This window comes from Pseudonaja textilis, chromosome 3, assembly GCF_049901715.1.
Source record: "Pseudonaja textilis isolate UNSWEBS1 chromosome 3, rPseTex1.2, whole genome shotgun sequence".
In the NCBI taxonomy this organism is placed as follows: Eukaryota; Metazoa; Chordata; class Lepidosauria; order Squamata; family Elapidae; genus Pseudonaja; species Pseudonaja textilis.
This window is the reverse complement of record NC_141992.1, coordinates 41775423-41800277: the sequence shown is the minus strand read 5'-3', so window position 1 is coordinate 41800277 and position 24855 is coordinate 41775423. Positions and strand designations below refer to the sequence as shown.

Here is a 24855-nt window from a genome sequence, read left to right as displayed (position 1 = left end):
GTCTCCTACCCCTCTACCTCATATCTCTACTTTGCACACATTTGTTTGGGGGAAAAGGAAGAAGCAGAATCAGTCCATAAGCATCACTGTGGGCAAATTGCAAGTTATGACAACACTGAGCTGGAACAATATTGTTTGGGAGAATAGTGTTTTTCAATCCAAAAGATCTAGCTCTAGTTTTCCCAGTGACTAACTGAATGATTCTGAATGAGTTATTTCCAGTAATTGAGCTTCTCTTGCTATGGTCTAGACATGTTACTGAAGTAGGAGCATAAGACATAAAGCAGGAGCATATCCTAAATCTCAGACAAGATGTCCAAAAATAAGCCCCATCAGAATTCTTCCTCAATTTAACCCAACTAGGAAGCTGTCTTCCACTGAGTTAAAATAATGGACCACCTATTTCACTATTATCAATTATTAGCAGGATAATTGATTATAAATATCAACCAATTATAAATAATAAGTATTCAGTATTATTAATGTTTAGTAGGAACTCTCCATTATAAGACTGTTTTTTCACTCCATCTACACAGGGGTAGGATGCTACTGGTTCTGCCTGGTTCTAAAGAACTGGTAGCTCTGAAGAACTGCAGTCACTAAACCAGTTCTGTGTTTGCTGCTGTTTGGCCCATGCACCTGCCTGGGCTTTTACCTGTTCTTTATTTCCTGCTTTTTCAACCTCACCTGCTTTGTGCAGCACATCTGAGGTTGAAAAAGCAGGGGAAAAGAGGATTTTCAAACACTGTGCACCCATGCGCAGTGCTTTTTGCAGCTGTCAGGGTGCCACAGTTGATTTTTTTTGCACACATGCATGCGCGCAAAGCATGCATGCATGCGCAAAATGTAATCACCGAACCGACAGTAACACCAGTTGAATCCCATCCCTGCATCTACAGATGCCAGGAAATGAGGAAGCAGTCATCTTCATGCAAAGCATATTTCTCAACTAGCTAAAGTCAAAAGTAGAAAACATTGTCTGGGGCATTGCCTTCTTCAATCTGATGTTCCAGGGGTGTTGTAGTCACAAGTGAAGAATTCCCACATAGCATGGGTATCCTGTCTGGGAATTTACATTTTGTGGATAACATGTTAGGGACAGCTAGTCTTCAATAAAATGTACACACACACACACACAGGGTGTTTTGTTCTGTAATGCAGGGAGGATGTATAGTCTAGCACCTTTTGTGATAATAACAGGGCTTCATCTCACAGAATTTCCCCTGTGCTTGAATGTACAAACAGAAAGAGTAGAATTCCATTTTTCAGAATGATGACTACAACTAGCTGAGCCATGGGTTCCTGTCCAAACACATTATGTGCCTTGGTTCTTAAAATTATAATTTCAGCCTTGTGATCTAGATATATATAACATTTAGCACAGTAGGGAATTTAAGTAAACAATAATTTGAAGAAAGCTGCAATCAGCTCAATGAACTCTTGCCCAACAAGTGTATCATTCATGCCTGTTGAGATCATTTAAGATTCATTTGAAAAACCAGACTGAAATGACATCATTGATTCCCAATAGGATTCTAACTTCAGAATCATCTGCCTTCAACTGACTTATCTGATATACCTGATTCAGAATGACCTGAACAAAAATCCCTTCACTTTGAAGTCAGTCTTTTATGAGAACTCTTTGAAAGTAAAAACAATTCTAGATATGGAAGCAGAGATTACTTTTTTCAAAATGTTTTTATTTAGTGAATTTTAAGTAATTGTATATTTTACGTTCTTTTGTATGAAAAGAATGAGGAACAAAGAGGAATAAAGAAAAAAAAGGTGTATATGAATGATGGATGTTATCCAGCCTTAGCTGTACTTAGTGTAAGCTTCTGAAATCAGTGTTAAGTCAGGTTGCTCAACATAGCATTAAAGCAGGACTCTTACATTGCATTAAAACACAACATGAGAGTTTTGGTATTGGTTTAGCAATGATGGGTAAACCAAGCCTTGTATATTATAAACCATAATTATGGCTTAGTGCAACTAGAATGGCATGGATACTGTTTTGAGCTCCTAGAAGAAAGATGGGCTATAAATCTATTGTCAAGCCCGAAACTGTCATAAGTGTAGCTATTTTAGTTTGTCTTAGTATATATTATTTTTCTTACTTTCCCTGTGGTAGTCATGGGGAGAAAAGTTGTGGGCTTGACACATTCCTAAGGTGGAAGGAGTGGAGATAAAGAGAGTGTTATGGATAGGTGATTTTCTTTCCCGTGGGAAATGAGCTGTCCGGGCTTGGGGCCCTGAAGGTGGAGATTTATGACATCAAGCAACATTGTAATACTTCTATTGGAGAATGTGACTTTTGGGGATTGTTTCTAACTTCTAATATTGTGGGGTAATTCTGGGTTGGGTTAGATCTGGAATTACCATGGACTTTGCCAATTTGATATGTTCCTAAATAAAAGAAATCTTTTTGAAGATGGATTTCATTACTTGGAAACCTGACATTCCGGATCTCACAAAAACCATAATCCCAGAGTGGGGTTGTTATTCGGGATCCTAAGCCCTGGCTGCTTACCTGGCATTTTGGGTAACAGTAAAGACTCAGGGAAGATGGCAGAAGGATGGAGCCTGGGGGCACCAGAACATGAGTGCAAACTCTGCGGGGGGGCTTGTGTTAAGTTGTTGGCTGAACAGCAAGCCTCCCAAAGAGTTCACCAGGAAACCATCAGAGTAATGGTGGTCATGGAGAACATTGCCTGCCAGCTGGGGGCCAGCTCGAAATCTCTGTCTGAGTGGTCTGTAAGCACAAGTATTCAGTGGATGGAAAGAGACCTGCTTGGCTAAGCAACCTTTCCTGACCAACTCGTCGATTGGCTGTTAATGGCAGCCAGGGAGTCTTGAGCCACAATCTTAGAGTGGAGAGCTGCAACAGGACCCATAGGATCAAGGGCAGACCACAATGAACTGGCTGAATGGCAATACCAAATGGCAATGTGCAGCCAAACTTTCAAGGATCTACCCAGCCAGCTGGAACAGCTTGTGATCAGGCATGAGGGCAGGAGGCAAATCCTCCCCCAGAGAGATCATGAAACCAGAGCTTCCAGCCTGTCAACTTTCGGCTTTACCCAGCTGTTGGGAGAATATTCTCCTCCCAGAAGAGGGCGATCTACCGCTGCAGGAGACCTTCTATCAACACATCGTTTACCTCTGAGAGTGGAATGCAGAGGGGTGAGTAGGGGGGGAGCCCACAAAGAATCCATTGAGGAACGAGCCTCCCCCCACCTCGTTTACCTCCAGCTGCCCAAATCCCCCCGGGATGGGCATTTTATCCAGACAGAGGATGGGTTCTATGGATTCGTCTGTCTGTCTGTCTGTCTGTCTGTCTGTCTGTCTGTCTATCATCTAATTGAAGGATGGATACTTTGTCTCAAATGAGTTTCTATTTTGCAATAACAGTTATAAGTTATTGGCATTTCTAATTAAAAATTAAAGTCTGCAGTTTAGGTTTGTGGTTTGCAAAAAAAATGTAAATCTCAATATGGTTAATTCAGTAAAAATACCCACAACTAAGTCAAATCATTTTTATTCTCAAGAAACTATACATGTGAATGGTATTTATGTGCAAGTATGAATTATACCTACATTTCTAGGTACTTCTTGGAGATATGAATAGGGAGGATACCATGATGGGCTGCTTTATTTCCAATGTACATCCCTGAAACTATATAGTTGCACATGGTGTCCTAAATTGCTCCAGTATCCAGTTGGGTTTCTCCGAGGTCAAATAAAGAAGTTGGATTTTTACTATACTGTCTCACTTTATTACGAACATATCATAACAGAAACAACAACTAAGTTTCTATAATTCCACATGAAAACTGCAACACAAGATTTGCCCCAGAGCTTCAAGTGTAGGTCTCTTTGTCAGCTCTGAAAGGTGATGGCAGCATGGAAGCATTTAAGGAAAAAAAGAAAAACAGATACTGAGTAACGTAACCTTGTCCAAGGTCATAAAGAGAATCTATATCAAAAATTGACTTCAAATAAATTGAATTTAAGACTCAGGTGTCAAAGTTCACCCTACAAACTAGGCTGTCACAAACCACATCACAGAAGTAGTCCAAGAGAATATTTGTTTTCTCCCAGCTGCATGCTAAAAAAAAATATCGGCAGCAAACAATCCTTCCCAACACCAAATTAAATGAATCCCCAAGCTCCCCATTAAAACAATGCAAGCCTTTGGCTGTGCCAACTCTTTAAAAGAGAGTGGTGTTAGTTATCTTGAATGCTCCCTATGGTGGCTAGACAGAAGCCACAGAGCTGTTACCTAAGTAAACCAGGAAATTGTACATTTGTTTAAATTAGGTTCTGGAATTCTGAATTCTGGCTGTGCAGCTATATAGTTCATTCCACTGCCAGAGCTGATGTTTTTAAGAAGCAAAACCTGAAAGATTTTCTCAAGTTACTGGATAAATAATTCTAGGATTATGTTTGGAATTTCTGAGCAATAAGCACCCAACAAAGTCAAAATAAATGGAACTTTGCTGTCTGTCAACATTCTAGCTCTTCAATGTGTTTCAGGGAGAAGAAAGGAAGAGAGGATGAAAAGGGCATTAAAAAAAAACAGAGATGGAAGGGACATGTGCACTTCGATGTGACTGAGGTTTCAAAAGATGTTCATATTGGACCAAAATAACTGAATGGTCAAAATGTGCATCTCATTTAAATATTGTCTAATATTTAGAAAAGCCTTACACACATTGCTACCTAAACCAATTAGTGCACCCAGATGGAAAATTAATTTGGACTAATAATCTGGTAATTTTATATTGATATGCCTAAAAATGAGGGTGAGAGGAAAGGTTCATCTCCTTCCCTCTCATCCTCCTGCTTTAGCCATCTTCTTGAAGTGCAAACAAAATGAAGGGATATGCGACCGCTGTCTGAGAATTTATATCAGTGGTGTGCCACTTGCAGTCCTTCTCCAAAACCATTAAACACTAAGTTATTTGTAATTTACTTATCAGGTTTATATCCTGCTTTTCTTCAGGGAAACAGGGTAGCTGACAGGAGGGAATTGCCCACCATTTCTCCACACAACAATCGAGAGGCAGGTTGACTTGAAAGAGAGAGATGGACTCATTGAACTGTTCAGCTCTGTTGTGATGAGAATAAAGCAAATACAGGTAATCCTTGACTTACAACAGCTCATTTAGTGACCATTCAAAGTTACAGTAGCACTGAAAAAAGTGATTTATGACCATTTTTCATACTTAACAGATAACAGATAATCAGAGTTGGAAGGGACCTTGTAGGTCACCTAGTCCAACCCCACACCCAAGTGGGAGACCCTACACCATTTCTGACAAATGCCAGTCCAATCTCTTCTTGAAAGTCTCAAGTGATGGTGCTCCCACAACTTCCGAGGGCAAGCTGTTCCACTGGTTGATTGTTCTCACCGTCAGAAAGTTTCTCCTTGTTTCCAGGTTAAATCTCTCCTTGTTCAGTTTCCATCCATTATTCCTTGTCTGACCTATAGGCACTTTAGAAAATAGCTTGACCCCTTCCTCCCTGTGGCAGCCCCTCAAATATTGGAAGACTGCTATCATGTCTTCTCTGGTCCTTCTCTTTACTAGACCAGCCAAGCCCAGTTCCTACAACCGTTCATCGTATGTTTTAGCCTCCAGTCCCCTAATCATCCTGATTGCTCTTCTCTGTACTTTTTCTAGAGTCTCAACATCTTTTTTATAATGTGGTGAACAAAACTGGATGCAGTACTCTAGGTGTGGTCTTAGTAAGGCTTTATAGAGTGGTATTAGTACCTCACTTGATCTTGATTGTATCCCTCTGTTAATGCAATTTAGGATTGCATTAGCTTTTTTGGCAGCTGCTGCTCACTGCTGGCTCATATTTAGGTGGTTGTTCACTAAGACTCTCACAGTTACTGCTATTGAGCCTGGTTTCACCCAGTCTACATGTGTACTTTTGGTTTTTCTTGCCTAAGTGTGGGACTTTACTTTTCTCTACATCGAATTTCATTTTGTTAGATACGGTTCAGTGTTCTAGTCTGTCAAGATCCATCTGGATCTTGAGCCTATCTTCTTGGGTGTTAGCTATTCCTGACAGCTTAGTATCATCTGCAAATTTGGTAAGTTCCCCTTCTATTCCCTCATTTAAGTCATTAATGAAGATATTGAAGAGTACTGGGCCTAAGGCGGAACCTTGTGGCACCCCACTGCTTGCTTCCCTCCATGTAGACGTAGACCCATTAAGGACTATTCATTGAGTACGGTTTGCCAGCCAGTTGCGAATCCATCTAGTGGTGGTGCTATCTATTCCACTTTTTTCTAGCTTACTAAGAAGTAGATTGTGGTCTACTTTGTTGAATGTCTTGCTGAAATCTAAATATATTATGTCTACAGTATTTTGCTGGTCTACTAATTTAGTCACTGTGTTGAAGAATGAAATAAGATTGGTTTGGCATGATCTATCCTTAACAAACCCATGCTGACTGCTAGTTATTACTTTACTTGTTTCTAGATGTTGACAGATCTGTTTTTTTTATTATCTTTTCCAGTATCTTCCTGGGTATTGATGTTAGGCTGATTGGTCTATAGTTTCCTGGGTCTGTTTGTTTTCCTTTTTTTGAAGATGGGAACCACATAAGCTCTTTTCCAGTCCTCTGGTAGTTCCCTGGTGCTCCAGGATTTTTGAAAGATATGGTGCAGTGGTTCTGAGATGACCTCTACCAGCTCCCTTAAATCTCTGGGAGATAATTCATCAGGCCCTGGTGATTTGTATTCATCAAGATCAGAGAGGTGTTCTCTTACTATTTTTTTGCTTATTTTAACTTTTATTTTTGGTCTGTCTTTTACAGTTAATTTTTTGGTGTGTTGAGCTATAGTTTCTTTTTGCATGAAGATCGATGCAAAGAATGAGTTAAGTAGTTCTGCTTTCTCTCTGTTTCCTGTTACTTCCTTGCCATCTTCTCTCTTTAGTGGACTGACTGTTTCCTTGATTTTTTTCTTGTTATTTATATGTTGGAAGAAACCTTTTTTTTATTATCTCTGACTTTTGTTGAAAGTCTTTGTTCATTCTGAGCCTTTGCTATCCTGACTTCTTTACAGATTCTGGCTACCTGCTGATATTCTGCCTTTAGACCTTTGTAGCAACCCCACAATCATGAGATCAAAATTCAAATATTTGGCAATTGGTTCATACTTATGACTGTTCCTGTGTCCCAAGGTCATGTAAATTACCTTTTGCAACCTTTTGACAAGCAAAATCAATGGGGCAGCCAGATTCATTTAACAACCGGGTTACTAACTTATCAACTGCAGTGGTTCACTTAACAACTGTGGCAAGGAAGGTCATAAAATGGGACAAAACTCACTTAACATGTGTCTCGCTTCACAAGAGAAATTTTGGGCTCAGTTGTGGTTGTAAGTCAAGGACTACCTGTATTGTGTACGGGGACATTAGTGCACTCAGACCAAAAAGTATTTTGATGGTCCTGCCCTGAGCAGAAATATCATTTTCTGCACTGCATTCGCAATAAAGTTGGTTTAAGAAAGTTAGCTCCATGTCAATCTTCTGTACAGTTTATGTCGAAGTTACTTTGGACTGCAGAGTAAGTGATTCATTTCCTTCCTCTGCACAACCCTCAAAACTGAATCCAGCATCAGCTGGAATGCAAATAAATCTTTCAAAACCTCCTGATTTGTTGACAGGACTTTTTTCATGGGAACACAGGAAAACCTGCCTAGTCCCAAAATTCCTGGAGCTCTTTTCCCATCCTGTTACTAATCAAAAGTAGCCTGTAATTGACCAAGGAGGCTTAGCCAGCAGATCTAGGATTTCTGAATGTGGACAGGCATGTATTATGGGAGGGGAGAAGAATACTCTTTCCTTCTTCAATAGTCAAAGACAAATTTAGGTTACATTCCAAAAAAAGTAACTGAGTAGAGTTGGAAATTCCCAAGAAAATTTCTTAATGCAGATGTGTTCTGATATTCAGTATTTGCATACAAATGCACACATATACATCAGAAGTTATAAAATCTCAAGTCTTCTATCGTGGAGGCAATAAAGAAATAACTTTCAAACAAAAAAATAATCTGAAGCTAAGGGAAAGAGACAAAATATCCTACTTATCAGTTCACTGATTTTTATTTTATTTTTTTGCTTAGCAAAAAAACATGAAAAGGAATAATGAAGTATGGCCATGTTATGAGTCAGTGTACTGCAGGTTTCTTCTTACATTTTTTTCCATCATTAAAAACAAATTTAAACAAACAGAGGAAGGAACTCATGTCAGACATTTTAGAGGATGTTTGTTTTCAAACATACAGTCATTTATTGGCTGAGTTAATGATGATGTGAAAACATTCTGATCCACAGCAGTTAACGATCAGAAAAGAAATGGCTAGGATTAAAACCTGCCTGGAAGCAATGTGTTGTGAGCTGAGAATCCCTATCCCTTCCGTTATTAGTTATTGAGCATCACAAAATGGCATTCTGTGAAGGCCCAGGTAAACTCTGCATGATGTGGCATATGCAATCTGCTGATGCAAGACTTGGAAGATAGTTTCTTGCAAAACAATCCTTTATATCCCAGGGAGAACACTGGGTGAAGACATTCTACAGTTAGGATGAGGAGGCAATGGTGGGCTTGATTCTGTTTGCCAGAAGTTTTTTAATTTTCCTCTCCCAGTAAAACACATTGTCAATAAATTCTGCCAGCCTTGAAGCTGGTACCATTTTACAGCCTGCCAGCACCTCCTTCTCCCACTTTATAGTCGTTTTTTTTTTCCTCTGAGAGCATAACAAGGCATGGTAAGAAAGATGACCTCCTCTCTCTTAATAAGAACCATTTGAGATACAGGCATGTGAACACAGGACATAAGGCATCGTCCTTATTTTGTCTTATAAAAAGCATTTTCTGATTCACGTAGCACTAGGGAGAAACCCAACCGGGAACCTGCAATGTTACCCACAGAAGTCGAAACATTTTTCAGATTCATAGCCACATTCTCATGGAGAACAGGATTGTATATTCCCAGGACTCATGACTTCTAAAGCAAATATTAGACCAAGGATATCTCCTGAGATTTGGGATTTGGTTTAATTTCTCAAACAAAAGGGGCAATTTCTTACAGACTCAGCCTCCTGATTTGAAAAAATAGCCATACTCAAATTGTTGCATTGAGTAAGGAAGTGCATGCCTGCCTACCTCCCCTACAAAGACAGGATTCCGTAAAAGAGAGATGAGTAGCACTCCTGTGGGAATAAACTCACAGGAGGGAGGGAGGGAGGGAGGGAAGGAAGGGAGGGAGGGAGGGAGGGAGGGAGGAAGGAAGGAAGGAAGGAAGGAAGGAAGGAAGGAAGGAAGGAAGGAAGGAAGGAAGGAAGGAAGGAAGGAAGGAAGGACTTATATGCATTTTCCAGACTGAGCTTTGCACAGCAGTCATATACTGAATCGGTCTGTGCTCTGATTCCAACATTAAGACTTATGCCCTGCCTGATACTTAAATTCAGACCAAGTCAGAAACTATTCTCTTTCTTATTTCAGTAAAACCCGAGCCCTACTTTTACTGCACAACAATCAAGCAAAGAAATAGAATAACCTTGTCGTATTTAGTATTTTTATGAACATTTGTGCATACACTTATAACCAAACATTGATTCAGAGTGCCAAAGATTGATTGGAAAATGAAATAAAAATATCAGTCTACAACATGATCAGATATGAACCTTGTGTACTTGCTAATGGTGATATCATACATACAGTCCAATAACCCTCACCAGTTATGTAGTCTGTGTTACATTTGTAACTGTTATGAGACTGATGAAAGTTTCAGAAAGCACTGTAATGCTTCCCATGCAGAAAATAGATTATATTTCTCTAAATTCACATATAGGAACTCCCATACAGCCTCTCATTCCAGGCAGTGACCAGCTTGCTTAAGTATTAATGAAAGTAACACAAATACTTTCCAATAAATCCCTAGAATTCCTTTTGTTTTTACAGAAAGTTTATAGATTTAACTGCTTCTAGGGTATTTTTTAACTGCTCCAATAGAATATTACATTTGGAACCAAAATAAAAAAGTGCACTGAATGTCAATAAGACATTTGAAAATAAAGGCTGGGTAGAGGCTTTGAAAAGCTGAGATTCTTGCTAAGAAAAAGCTTGGAAGAAAACACAACCACTCATCACTGCCTCTTTTCAGAAGCTGAGTGGTATGTGAAAAGGAAACATCAACCAGTGCACTTGTCTATGGGGCAGGATGGTAGGTGGGCTTAAATATTTATTGGCCTTTTACTTCATTCTACCCCAATTTCTGAGTCTTTAAACAGCAGCCCCCTTTACTGCAGAGAATTGGTTTGATGCTTTATAGCTGAAGCTGCCACAATCTGTGACCATCTCTAAGTCAGAAAATTTATTTGGTGGAACTGATGCACTAGAATTGTCTATGCCATGTGATTTCTATGCTTTGAAAAGCTGTGTTGCAGGGACCTTTCTATCAGAACATTATTACATGGAGAGCAGCCAAGCAAGTAAGAACTCCTACACTGTTCTTTTACTGCAAAGAAATTTCAGATTCTTCGCCATTGCTACACAGTTTAAAGATGGCATGGGCATGCATTCTGCCTAGACAGGTGGTGGCATTATACTGAGAACATTAGGAATTGGAGAGGGATGGATATCACATAAGTGAGAATCTTCTGTAAGTTTTAAAAGAAAAAAAAGTCATGTTAACCAGGAAGTGTATAAAACCACACATATTCCATAATAAAGAATTATATTTATACAATCAATTGAAGGATTATAACATGGCAATTTTTGCATTTTTGAAACTTCTTCATAATGTTATAGACACGGCATAAGATCTGACTTGCTCTGGTTGGAAAAAAAATCATTTGGATAACATGGCAGATCAAAGAAAATTATGGCTGGGTAGTTTGAAGCTGTGCTATAGAGGGGGAGAGGGGATCCTCTTGGTATATATGCAGCTAGGTTATAAGACAACTTATGTTATCTAAATGTGTTCCCTCTATATGAATAAATAGTGTAATGCAGATGTACTGGACATATTTTTGCATTTTAAAAGATCTGCATCATTTATTACACTTGAGACCTCTGGAAGAGTGTTGAGATGGCTTAGTGATCCACTAGTAATAAAAACTCATAGCAGAAAGAATCTTAATTAATCCCTTCTGCAAGTTAAAAGATGCATACTGTGACTTCTGTTTCTTCCCTTCTATACATCCATAAGGGCACAGCCACAGTTCATTTGCAGCAAAACCGTTAGTACTGCTGTGTAGTTCTAGGTTCAAAGTGCATTAAGTTATCTGAATAACCCCCAAAATGCATTAAATAAAAATAGAAATGTTTAGACTATGGAAAGGAAGAGATAAAACAAAGTCAAGGGAAAATATACCAAATAGCACAAAACATACCATAGCGCTAATAGTAAAAAGCATTAACTGAGGTTTGATAAAAATTCACAGGATTATGACCTTAATAAAGACCAAACATTAAGGCCCTAGACCCATAATGGCAAACCTATGATATACGTGCCAGAAGTGACATGCAGAGCCATTTCTGCTAGCATGCGAGAGAGAGGTCACCCCAAGAGCCCCACTGCACATGAGTGTGCACCCCACACCAGCCAGCTGATTGTCAGGTATCTGCTGCAAATGCACGGGGGGAGACACACACACAGGAGACACGTGCATATATGCAGGGGATGGGGGGGGGTGTTGTACACGCATTGCATTATGTGCGCACTTTCGGCATGCAACATGGGAAAGGTTAGCCATCACTGCCCTAGACTGAAGCATATGTTCCCTCTTCAAAGCTCTGGGCACAATAGTTAGGAAAGACTTGCCCATCCAAAGGGACAGAGGACAAAACAGCCTTAGGGCTAAGAAAGTTACATCTAAAAGTCACCATGGTCTACTGCCTGCAATTACCAATTAACAGCATGTTAAACTTTCTTACAACTTATTCCCACCTGATAATCTGTTACTGGGCTGTAACTAAGGTAACTGTAAATAAAACCACTATGGATAACACATTTGCTTTTTAATCTCCCCAGAAACTGCTTGTCTGGGACTTAAGATACAGATTGCTTTGGATGAAGGCAATTTAATATGGATTTGTTAGCAGTAAGAAAATGAAATCCAGCTTTTGTTTCTGCTCGTCCAGTTAGTGTGACCACCTGCCTTTCAAAATTGTCACCTTTGTGGCAAAGACAGTAAAAATACATACAAATGTTCTATTGCTTTTTTTACTTGGAGGGCTTATCAATAAAAAGCAGATTTTGCTTGGTGTCATTCAATAACCCGATCTTTCTTCCAGATCAAGGTTATCTTCTGTTATAGTTGTTAAGATGGTCAGTTTGATGTATGGTTAATAGTTACTTTGGACCAATCACTCTCTCTCAGCCCCAAGAAGAAGGCAATGGCAAACCACTTCTAAAAAATGTTCCCCCCAAAACCCCACAAAGACCAGGGAGTTGCCAGGAGTTGCCAAGTAGTTTCCGGGAATCAAAACTGACTTGAAGGCACATCTGTCTCATGGTCATGTGTGCTAAACTGTTGAATTAAGACACATTTGAACCTATCTAACTTTGTAATAACCACAATCTCTCAACTCAACTTATTACCCATGGTATTATGTGAAAAATAGAACAGGAAATACTATCTATGCTCTCCCGAGCTTGTGGAGGAAAAATGGGGTATAAAACTAATGAATAAATAATGCACAAATAATTCAATCATAAGTGACACATGACCATGAGACATTCTGATTGACAGATACAGATAAAAGATGCTACATATTATGCAACATTCTGGTCAATTGGGGCTTTTTAAACGGAAGGATTTTAAAACTGTTGTCTTTTAAAAACTCTCCCATTTTTCAGTGTTGATGTTAACTGAATAAAAAAGCAAAATAAATGTTTGTTAAATTTCATAGCTTCCCTCATGACAAAAAAAAGGAAATGACTTCTAGGTAAATATATGCTATCTCAAGCAAGCAAGAAGATTTTTCCTGGAGGCATTTATTTCTCAGAGATCATGCTTGGAAACACCCAGAATAAACTGTTCCAAAATGAGTCTCCTACCAAGGCCTGATATTTCTGAATAAATGACTAGCACATACTTTCCTTGAGAACCCTGGCCCTCAGAACAGTCTGTGAATATGCACTGCTTCCTAGAGGTTTCCTGTTTTTCTCAGCTTCCTGAAAATGGTAGAGGCTGAGAGTTTAGCTCTCTTATGTTTTCAGTGGATATGAGAAGATATTAAAGATATATTCCCAGCAGTTATTAAAAATTAATATAATATAATAATATAATGATAAAGAGTTAAGCTGCGAGCAACTCACTGGTTCAAATCATACTTCAGCCATGAATTTCCCAGGTGATCTTAAAACAAGCTCTGTTCCCCAGTTGATCAATTGGTTGAGTTCATACTGCACAACATGTGACCCACCAAGCAGTGTTCTGCAGCCTATCAGCATTTATAATAAACCACTGCCACCAAATGTTGCTGCTTCAGGGAGTATCTGCCACTGTCTAGATTTCTGCAACCACTTTGTCACTGAATGACACATTGGCATTGCCTCCAAATGCCTCGAGGCCCTAAAGGCACTGTCATCTCCAGTGCCGCCCTGTCCACTAGCCACCAAAGAAGCTGATCAGCACACCAACTATTCTTTTGTGGTCCCAATTATTTTGAAGGCATCTGTCTGACCCTTTCCTCTCCATGAACTGCTCACACTTGGTTTGAACCTCAGACCAGAAATAACAAAATATAACTGTTGGGTTCACCTAAGGTGATATGTCCTGAAAAATGAGCCATACTTTGATAGGATATCAGATCTAATAGATACAACATACAAAAGCAGTTATGGGAAAAATAATGCACTTGAGACTTTCAACGTCACTTGAGACTTTCAAGAAGAGATTGGACTGCCATTTGTCAGAAATGGTGTAGGGTCTCCCACTTGGGTGGGGGTTTGGATTAGATGACCTACAAGGTCCTTTCCAACTCTGATTATTTGTTAAATCAGTTCTGCCTGTACAGTTCTGATTTTTAAAACACCATCTTTGAATTTTCACTGAGCTAATCATTTACTTTCATTTCTAGTTTAGTTCTTGATCTATTCTCCTGATCTGTCTCTCTAAGCATGTGACTCACCATAAATTTCTCTCTCTTCACACACACACACACACACACACACACACACACACACACACACACACACACACACACACACACACACATTCTCTCTCTCCTTGTATGACATTCATGTTATCTCTGTTCTCAGGTTCCTTCAGCATAGTATGAATTTTCCACCAAATCAACTCACTTACCTGTTCCTCTTGTGTATATAGTATTTAGCACCATCTTTCAAACTGGTATATATAAATATGTATAACATTATTTAACTTTCCCAAGCCATCATGTCTGAATCCAATCTGAGTCAGTCACTCTTTCGAGTTTTTGGACTTGTGCTGGAGCCCATCTTCAGACAACTTCTCTAGAGACCCAGATTGGTTCCTGAAACATTATCCTGTCACATATATTCACCTTCATTTTTTTCAAACATAATTTAAAAGCTATAGTTTTAATGCATATGAAAAACACCCCGTTGGGTAACCTACATCATGACTTCAGAATATTTGCTTACATTTAGCATACTTCTATTTCCTTGTCTCCTACTGGATCAATTTATAGTTCCACACCATTCATTATTTTATAGTGGTCACATTGGCACAGCGTCTAAGCCATGAGTAGTTACACTATCATTACATGCTTTCTGATATGCGAATTACACAAAACTCCCAGGTGACCAGGGATATTCATCTGTTAAGTTCATGGAAGACCATTCATAAGCAAAAGTGCTGGGAAAGTCTTTTCTCCCTTGCAGAACACTTCCTCTAAGTCCTGCTTATCTTTTACATTTTTTTTTTAATTTGGACCAGGTAATCATTCTGCCAAATGAAGCACTCGGTTGCAGCTGACTATCATTTTATTATGGGGCTCAAAGGTATTTTTGGAAATAAAGAAGGCAAATAAAGAAGGCACCAGAGCGGCATTTTTCATGTCACATCTATAAATCTAATAAATGTGTTTCTGCTCTCTCCCCTCCCCGCCCGCCACACCCAAGACAAAGGAGACAAATAAAATGGAGCTATCAGCCTGAAATGTCATTTTGCTAGTTTGGAGGAGATAAGATTTACTTATAAATGTAAACATGCAATGGAAGCATTGTTGTTATTATGGACATTTTTGATGCATAGTTTGCTTACTGATTTGCTGCAGCCATTACCCCAGGCTCAAAACAAGGGGTGTTTACAACACAGCTTTCAAGAGGATCAGGTTGGACTTGGTAGGACTATATACCTTCTTTTCTCATTTGAAAGCCTTCTCCTTTATTAACTACATGAACACATTTTTTTTTGCTTCATGCGGGATAGAAATTCTATATTAGCTTGCTTTCTTGTTCTCCAACATTTCACATTCCCTTTATATTGAATCAATTCAATTGAAATCTTCAGATAGAGGTTCTGTTGTTGCATTATCATTAGTTAGTAACTATAAATGCCTTATAACTTTGGTGCAGCAGTATGTTCCTACCTGTTCCACTAACGGTTTTGTGATTGCGTGTGTGCATGGGCACCTAACGCGTGTGCACCTAATGCACACAGCTTTCCACACACCAGCTGAGGCCTGCAGCGCAAATCAGATGAGAGGAAAAAGAAGAGAAAAGCACAGAGGCGGGTGGGAGGGCTGATCCTGCGCTTCTCTCTTCTTTCTCCTCTCTTCTGATTGTCCTGGATTTTTTTCTTCCTCTCAGTTGATCATGGCAGGCTTTTTCGTTTTACTACTGGTTCAGCCGAACCAGTCCGAACCAGTAACATACCACCACTGCCATGGTGGCACCATGGTTAAAATGTAGTATTGCAGGCAAACTCATCTCACAGCCAGGAGTTTGATCCTCAACAGATGAAGGTTGACTCAGCCTTCCATCCTTCTGAAGTCAGTAAAATCAGGACTCAGATTGTTGGGGGCAATCTTTTTAAACTGCTTAGAGAGGGCTGTAAAGCACTCTGAAGTGGGATATAAGTCTGTGTGCTGTTGCCGTTGCTGTTGGTGGCCACACACATGAAATCTGATATATAATGCAAACCTGAAACTATCTACACAGAAGCCAATCCCATTGAATTCAGTGGAGTTTACCTCCAATTAGTGAAGCAGATGGAGGATTTATTTATATTATTTTTATGCCACTTATTCTTTAGATTCTATGTGACTTACATTCATAAAAACACAACCATAGCAAATAAGTTACAGCAAATCATACTGCTACCCATCTAACTGGGGTTGTCCTAACCAAAGGCTCTATCTGTGAATATTTTAGTGATGTGGGAAGCTTTCCTTCTAAGGCATCTTTATCATCGTTCAACCTTTTCTCTACCAATATACTGTATTATCAGGATAACAATAGTCTGTTGTGGGTCATACTGCTGACCTACCAAATGTGTTGTCCTCACTAACAGGGGAAAGATTATATTTCGAGGAAGCTATTTCTCTACTAAATGTCATGTATTTAACATACCCTGAAAGATGGAGCACCATCTCCTAAAAATCTTCCAGTGACTGATGAATTCTGGCTTGGTTATATGAACACACTGCCCAGAGCATAGAAAGACCAGCATAAACTTTATACGCTTTAATTCCATAATGGAATAAACAGGGCAACAGCATTTTTCTGGATATTAAAGGAACAACACAAGATTGCTGGGACAAGACTGAGATAAGATCCATATTGTCTGTTCGAGGGCAAACCTTTGGTTTGCCAGGGTGTTGTGGTGCTATGTAAACTACAAGTAAAGCAAAAGGCCTTTTTCACAAAGGCTGTAAGTTGAAGCTCACCAAGCTGCTCTCTATCAGTCACCAGAAGGATGCCTTATATGTGCACTGAGTTCTACCAAAACCAGTTTTGGAAGGTGTTTGACTAACATTCTATGGCTGAAATCAGCCTATGGAATTAAACATCAGGTAAAAGACAGCACAAGTCCTTATTTATTTAATATAATTTTTACCCTGCATTTTTTTTTGCCAAAATTGCAAAATGTGGTAATTACAAAAAAAGGATATTTGGTTTTTTTAAAAGGATATCTGATCTTAGTTTTTTTTCCATAAAAAACAGTATTATGACTGTGCAAATAAATATCTTTCCTCCCTTTATATAGAACGTTACTTCTAATTGAACATACACACACATACGCACAAAGAGAAAGTGGAGGAAAATGAAGGAAACCCATCATTATTTCAGTTGCACCACTGTGAGTGACCCACAGATAACTTTGATTAAGTTAATTCATTAATGCTTAGCAGGGATTGGTTTGGTCTGTAGGGGATGTTATGAAATCTTGTACTCATAACTGACAACATCAGTTATCGACTTAGTCTAATAATCACTTAGAATATTGTTTTAATTTCAACTGAGGTACCACAAAAAATAGAAATCTATTGAGCTCTAAATCAGCCTTCCCCAACCTGATGCCCTCCAATTCATTTCCTTTTAACTGTTGAAGGTTTTAGTACGTTACACAATAAATACTGGCAAACACCAATTTGGAAAGGATTACTTAATGATTAATCCATCATATTATATTTCAGTAAAGAAAACAGGATGGATAATTTCAATCCTGTGCCATTTTGCTTCCATACATTTGATTGACAGTAGATCAATTTCATCACCTAAGAATGGTTAGGAAGTACAAAGAAGTAAGTAAGCTTCACAGGTTGCCTGAACATAGTAATAAAGGAAGCCCAAGACAATCACATCTAAACACTTTCAACATCTTTAGAATTATAGCTCCAATTCTTATTGGCATGTTGACTAAGGATTCTAGTAACTTAGCTTAACACTTCTGAAAGAGTGACATGTTAAGTAAGCTTATCCTAAAAATATCAGGCTCTAGACTGGCAGAGAACCCCCCCACCCCCCCAAAGATGAGGATAATAACAATATAAATTGAATTAATGAACATATCACTTTATTTGAACTAACCTCCTAAGCCACACAAACCACTGACAACATTCCAAAGTTTCACTCTTATTGTGTTTTGTCCTTCCCACTTACTTCACCTGATGTTTTTGAGTAGAGTTGTATGTGAGCTAACTCTGGTCCCTAGCAACTTTTGTGATCCCTGGTATGACTAATTTACCTCAGATTGTAGAACTGTTGTCATTGAGCACCTCCTATTCAAGATTCTATCCTACACAGAGACTATGCCAATATCCTGAAGAGAAGCAAATATCAACCTGGTCCTGGTTTCTGTGCCAAGATCCTTCCCCAACCACACACACACACACTCCCACTCCCCACTGCAGAATGTCAGCAATATTAGGCAGGAGAAAAACAGGCAACGTACTTCATTTGCTTCTTTCCCCAGGAAATGCCTCTGTGTGAGAGCAATGGATTGATAGCTTGTCTGACTTGGCTCGCTATCACTTTGCCTTTTAAGATGATCTGTCTTTTTTATATATATATAACATTACTCCAATGCCTTTTATCTCCAGCTCTGAATGTAATTTTAGCCATGGCAAAGGAGGATTAAACTTTCCTAACCTGATACATTTATCTTTCTTTTCATATTTTCAGCCTGTCCCCCCTCTCCTGATTCTGTTTCCACCAAAAGAAGAAGCAGAAGCAGAGATTAAGCTGAAACATGATCTGGGCCAGATCAGATCAGACCATGGGAGACCACTTCTTTCTCAGCAACCCCATCCCTGGCTTGCATGATCACACAGCAACAGCAGCCAAATCTTCTTCCGACCAATAGAATACAAGCATGGGGCAGAATTCAAGCCAAGCAGCAGACAGCATAGTACAAGATACAATAGATCATCCTGGATTAGAAAGACGTTTGCATCTTGCTACATTTCTGAGTTTTGCAAATACAATTTCACTATCATTTGTGAGAACAAGGACCACAGGGGAAGCTTGAGACTGAAAACAAACTAGAAGGATTAGTGTTTATGGCACCAAGCTGGAAATCAGGGGACTGTGACTTCTAGTCCCATTTTTATAAAGTCAGCTGGATGACCTTGGACCAGTCACTCTCTGTAAATTTAACCCACTACACAGGTTTGTTATTGCGGGCAAAATAGGAAGAGGAAGGTGCATTAGGTTTGTTACTTATAAAGGAACAAAGGTGGGATAAAAAATTCTAATTAAAAATGAGATCAGAGGGGAAAATACCAATTTACTATATCTACTTGTCATGCACCCCATTGTTTTCTCCTGCAGTAATGCAATTTTCATTCATAGCTAGAGTGTCACAAAACAATAAGTCAAATGTCTTACACATTTTTGACCCACAAGTGTGTGTACAGATGCAAAAACCTCACTGTGTTGTAAGATACACGGAAGACCCACCAATTTAGCAGATTCTTCAGACAGGTGTTTTCCTTCATGCTCCATGCAAAATACTGTTTATCAACCTTAATCTGCAGGAGTCCCCCTCTAGTGGCGAAAAATGGCACTGACGTATTTCAAAGCTTTTACGAAAGAGAATGAAAGATGTCAAGTACTGGGAAGGGAGGAAATTTGGGTATCTTAAAGATAAGGATTCTGTTTTTGATAGGGTTTTTTTTTTAATTAAAAACATATCACTGCTAGCCACTATTCATACATTAGTGAATTGGCAGGTTTTAAAAAAAGTTATGAAAGGAACTCACAATGGGACAGCAAACGGAGGTGAAGAAAAATTAAAGAGCACCAGGTTGTGGAAAGCTTTTTAAATGATATCTTACTTCGGAACAGATTTTTAGCTGTCTTGCATGAATTTTCCATACTCAGCAATCCATACCTGACAAAGACCATATGCTGTCTTGACTCTCTCTATGTGCTAAATCTTTTGAGCAGTCACTTTTCTTATAACAGGGAATCTTCACTTTGCTTCCTTTTTCATGAACACTGCATCACATCTGAACCAAAGTTGTGCTTACAGCAGATTCAGTGAAGTCAGTAAAATGGGGTTATGACTAATCTATTCAACTGATTCAAGTTATATTAGACAATTATTCTTTGAAGCATATATTAAGCTAAATAATGTAACTTGGATAGTTTTGAGAATCTACTGCTTCTGATATATGAACTTCAGCTTTTCCTTCTTAAAAAAAAGTGACATGGTGGTGAAGAGAGTAACATTTAGAAAACCACATTTTTGTTTAATTAGCCATGAAATATTTACTGCCATTTGAATGGTAGGGTTATTGGGGAGGAGGGGAGCAAGTTTAAAGTAAAGACGGTAGATGGGAGCAGGATACAAGCAGGAGCAAAAAGAGAGAAGAAAAATCAAATTGAATGGATTAATAACATAATCTTCAAAGGGAAATACGATCTTTGGACAGAAAGATTGTATCTGAAGATTGTACAGGCACCTGAAGAGAAGACATGGTGAGTTTCCTTTCTTCTGGCCAGCTAAATAGATGACTGTGAATAATTTCTAGTTAGCAGATGGTAACACAATGCATTGGCCTCTATGATGTGTGTAGTAGTTTCGTTAACAGTTCCTGGTTTTCCCATTTGTAGTGATGGACAGACGTACATTGTACCCCTTGGCTATGAACCTAAACAGCTGTGTGTGGCTACATGCAGAGACAGCTGGCAGAGAGGGAAAGTATCAGAAAGAACAGTCCCCTCTTAAATGGTTTCAATATTATTTTACTGAGCAAGTGCAAAATTATACTAAATAAGTAAATAAATGACAGTGATGAGAGAAGCAAAAGGAAAAAGGAGAGATCCTCATACCAGCTACAAACTATAAATATTTCATGTCAGCAGAATAAAGGTGATTATATTCCTGCCAGCACCTTTTTCTGTGAATTTTCAGTGTATCACTGCCTTCAACTTTTTCTCTCTGTGTCTGTTTCTTCTAAAGTGCCCATGAAATAAAGATTAGTTGAACAATCAGTAATGTTTCAAAAGAGAAAATGGGCCAGTCTCAAGAGCACCCCATCTCAATTTGGGGACACTGCTTTGCACTTTGTTCTTACAACACCAGCAGACGGGGGAAAGCTTATTCCCCAAAGAAGGAATAAACTTGGTGGTGAGAAACAGGAGCATTACAACTGGTGCAATTTCTTAGGCTGAGATGGAGAGAGACAGAGAGAGACAGAGAGAGAGAAAGATAGAGAGAAAGTAAGACTAAAGAAGAAAAGTGGGACAGTGAACTTTTGGGACAGACACATTGATCCATATCTTTCCCTGAATTGGTAAGCAAGGAAAGTAAGGATGGGGGACTTACATCCATTGTTTCATCTAGAATCTGCCATCCTTTTGAGAAGGTCAATCTTTTGAACAATTGCAAACATTTTAAAAAAAAGACAAATAGAGTATCTAGGGAGTCACTGCAGAATTCCAGAAAAATCATTCACCCACATTCCCCACAATGCTTGAGATACAGGTATAATAGCAATGGGTTGATTGATCCTAATATAAACTTTTATCACTGCTTTCAAGTGCTGTACACTGGCTTTAAAACAATAACTTCTTTCTAGCAGCATCTGCACAAATTCCTAAACATTGCAATGGGAAACACTTAGTAACATCTCTTAGAGCATTCAAGCAATCTTGAAACTCTGAATGGAGCAGAAAGTTCCCTTCAGCATCAAAGCTGATATGTTCAGAAAGCTTTATGGTCCAAGCAGTGGTGGGATTCAGCCAGTTTGCACCACTTTGGGAGAACCAGTTGTTAACTTCCTGAGCAGTTTGCTGAACTGGTTGTTGGAAGAAATCATTAGGGCAGAGAACCGGTTGTTAAATTATTTGAATCCCACCACTGGGTCCAAGTGTCTCCATTGCAACGAATACAGATATTATTTTCATTTAGTTGCTTTCAGAAACAATTTGTCCAGCATTAAAAGGTGATTTAGTAGAACAGAAGCAAAGAGCCAAAGGCAGGTGGAGACATTTGCTCACCAGCCAAAGAGTCATTGGAAGTGTACGCATCTTGCTTTATACTTTTTCTTGTTTATATTCTATAAAAATTGGGAGGACAGGACTAATGGAGGAGGTGATTAGATATACTCAAGGGAAGTAGAGTTGGTGGAGGTGAGGGGTAAGAAATAAGAAATAATTTCAAGGTTCTAAAAAGCATTTCTCATTTGTTTGAACTTTACTAATGCGCTGAAGTAGGATGGAAAGACACTTCAAATAAATATTCAGAGAACATTGGTAGAATGGAGAACTTTTTCCATATGCTGATTTTAAGCCCTTAAAACTTTTGACTGCACTTTTATCTTCAACTAGATGTTACTTTCTGGTTCACCTGAGAGATTTTAATTCAGTTAAGCAAATGACCCTCAAGTTATTTACACTAAGAACAAAAAAAATCAGCTGCCCATAGGGAAAAAAAAAACTACTGTTTAAGATAAACAGTGTTTAAGATAATTATGTTCTGGTTTGAATGACATCTGTGTTCCAATATACATTTTTCAGTTGCCTGATCCTAGAATAAAGGAAGGTCATTGACTTATCACTGGAAAACAATAACAATTAAGCAGCCCAGTCCATTACGACATAACCACAGTCAGAACTGATCAAGACACAAGTTACACAAATCCTGGGGAAATGGAGGCAAATACAAGATTACCTTGGGTATGCATATGTGCACATAGGTGTGTAATCAGTCTTCTTTCATAGAATGCTTTATATCCATGTATTGATCCATGCCACCAAAGGGATCAACGACCCTCCACTGTTTAAGGTTCCTATGAATGTGCAGATTTTCATGCCATGCAATTTGGAAAACTAAGGAAGGTCAACTCTGGTTACCATTTGGATGGAGGAACTATCAAGGGCTGTATGCTTATCTGGGAAGTAAGGCAATCGAAGAAAAGGCAATGGCCATTCACGCTCCCATTTTGCCAACAAAAGTACATGGATGTATCCATGTAAATCTCCAGGAATCAAGCTCAGGCGGAAGGGGACTTTGTTTTACTTTTTAACTCCCTGAGGTAACCATCCATGCTTTCCAAAAAAGATTTTTGTAAGCAACCTTCACTGCAGAGGAGACAAACTGGGCAAAGAGGCCAGAACTGAATGTTCTCTCTATTATGCACCCTGTCCAGGGATAAGACAGATCCCTGTGGCAGGCTGACTAGGAAGCCAATAATTCTGGGCTCTGTAGAAAATACATGCACAACCCAACCTGGGACAACCTCCTGGATAGTTCGGATTCATTTACTTCCCAAGAGAAGCTTCTGGGTTAGGAAAACGACGGTTTCCTAAGGACAGAAAGGCTGGCATGTGAAAGCCCTTGAAAACTAACCACGCGCTCGCGCGCTCTTTTTCTCTGGGAACTTTCTTGTACCTGTTTGCTTCCCCCTTTACAGTTCTCACCACCTTTAGATGGGAAGCGGGCTCTGACGAAGGCGCAGCTCTCTGGATTTAGGATGGAGGAGCAGCGGCGGTCTGGTAGCAAAGCGGCGAACCCGAAAAGCCCTCACCTGGGTCAGGATGCTGGCTGCGGGGCGCGAAAAAACAACCACCACCGCTTCCTCCTGCAGCGCTAGAAAACTGCCGGTGAACAGCGCCAAAAGCCAAGCGGGGCGCTTGTCCTAACGGTACTCAGAAATAAGCGTCATAACACTGGCTGGAGGGGGTCTAGATTCCCGACTGCCCTCGGAGAGGACTATATTCAATTCATCCATCCATCCATCCATTCATCATCATCCGGAGCAGACTCACACAGCCAGCTCTAGACAGGCGCTACGCTCATCACACAATACAACCAGAACCACAGGTCGAGGAGAGAAGGATCGGGGGGCGAGCTTCACCCCCCGGTATCTCTCCCGAGGCTGGCAGAGCGAGCGGGGAGCAGGTTTCGGAGGAAAGCCCCAACATGCCAAGGCTGGCCGGGCTTCGGGCTCCAGAGACTTACCTCTGCTCGGAGGAGGACTCTCTTGTTGCGCTCCTTTTTGGGGGGAGGCGCCCCGTCTCCTCCCCACTCCTCTTCCTCCTCCGCCTCGGAATTACGGAGCGGTAATCCACCCAGATCCCCAAACCATTGAAATCCTCCACCGCAAGTCCCCAGCGCTGGCTGGCATCGATCGGTATTCCTAAAGTCGTTCAGCTGCTCCTGCCTGCCTTCAGTCCGTCATGCCTCCAAGAAGCTCCTCCGTGCGCAGCTGCTGCTGGCGCCGGCCGCCGGCGCTCTAGCTGGGACTGGCGAAGGCTTTGCCCAACCCGGTGCCTTTCGGACTCTTGCCTGGCACCGGCAGTTCCCAGGAGCCTTGCCTTGCTGGCTGCCGTCCCCGCGGGCTTCCCTTCCAGCGCCGCTTCCTCCGGGGATGTGGATGGGCTGGTTCCCCCTCTCCCTCCCCTCCCACCCTTTCCCTCTGCCTGCCGCTCGCTGGCTCGCTCGCTGCCAGCGCCACAGCCGCTCTGCGCTCCTTCCTCGGCTCTAGACTGGCACGGCGCTCATCAGCCCCCCACTGGTGGGAGCAGCGGCGGCGGCGGTAGCGCCAGCAGCCTGACGGCTAAAGCCGGCCTCCTTGGATCGCCGTGCTGCTCATTAACATACAGTCACAGCGGATTAACCCTTCCCCAACCAGCCTTTCGATCATGCCAGGCCTTCCCCAATTTGCTGCAGTCTCGCCTCCCCCCACTTTCTCTTCTCTGTCTCCCGCTCCCACTCCCGGCGACGTCAGAGCCAAGCGAAATCAAACGCGTATGAGTGTGTGTGTGTGTGTATCAGAGGGAGAGGGCGCAGGGGACCGTTTAAAAATAGGTCCGCGCCAGCAGTTGGGATCCCCAGGGGCTAAGAGGAAAGAGCCCCTTTGCCCATCCATCGACAGCGGCTACT

At 40.4% G+C, this 24855-nt stretch overlaps 1 protein-coding gene across 1 annotated transcript in view; it reads right to left on the bottom strand.

The window, feature by feature from the left end:
* The window catches only part of PLXNA2 (plexin A2), a 468647-nt gene extending 444299 nt beyond the window's left edge, over positions 1-24348 (bottom strand). The window contains exon 1 of the mRNA XM_087929350.1: positions 23932-24348. The gene's annotated coding sequence lies outside the window, so the exon portion shown is untranslated. The remainder of the gene's footprint in view (positions 1-23931) is intronic.
* Positions 24349-24855: the final 507 nt, after the last annotated feature.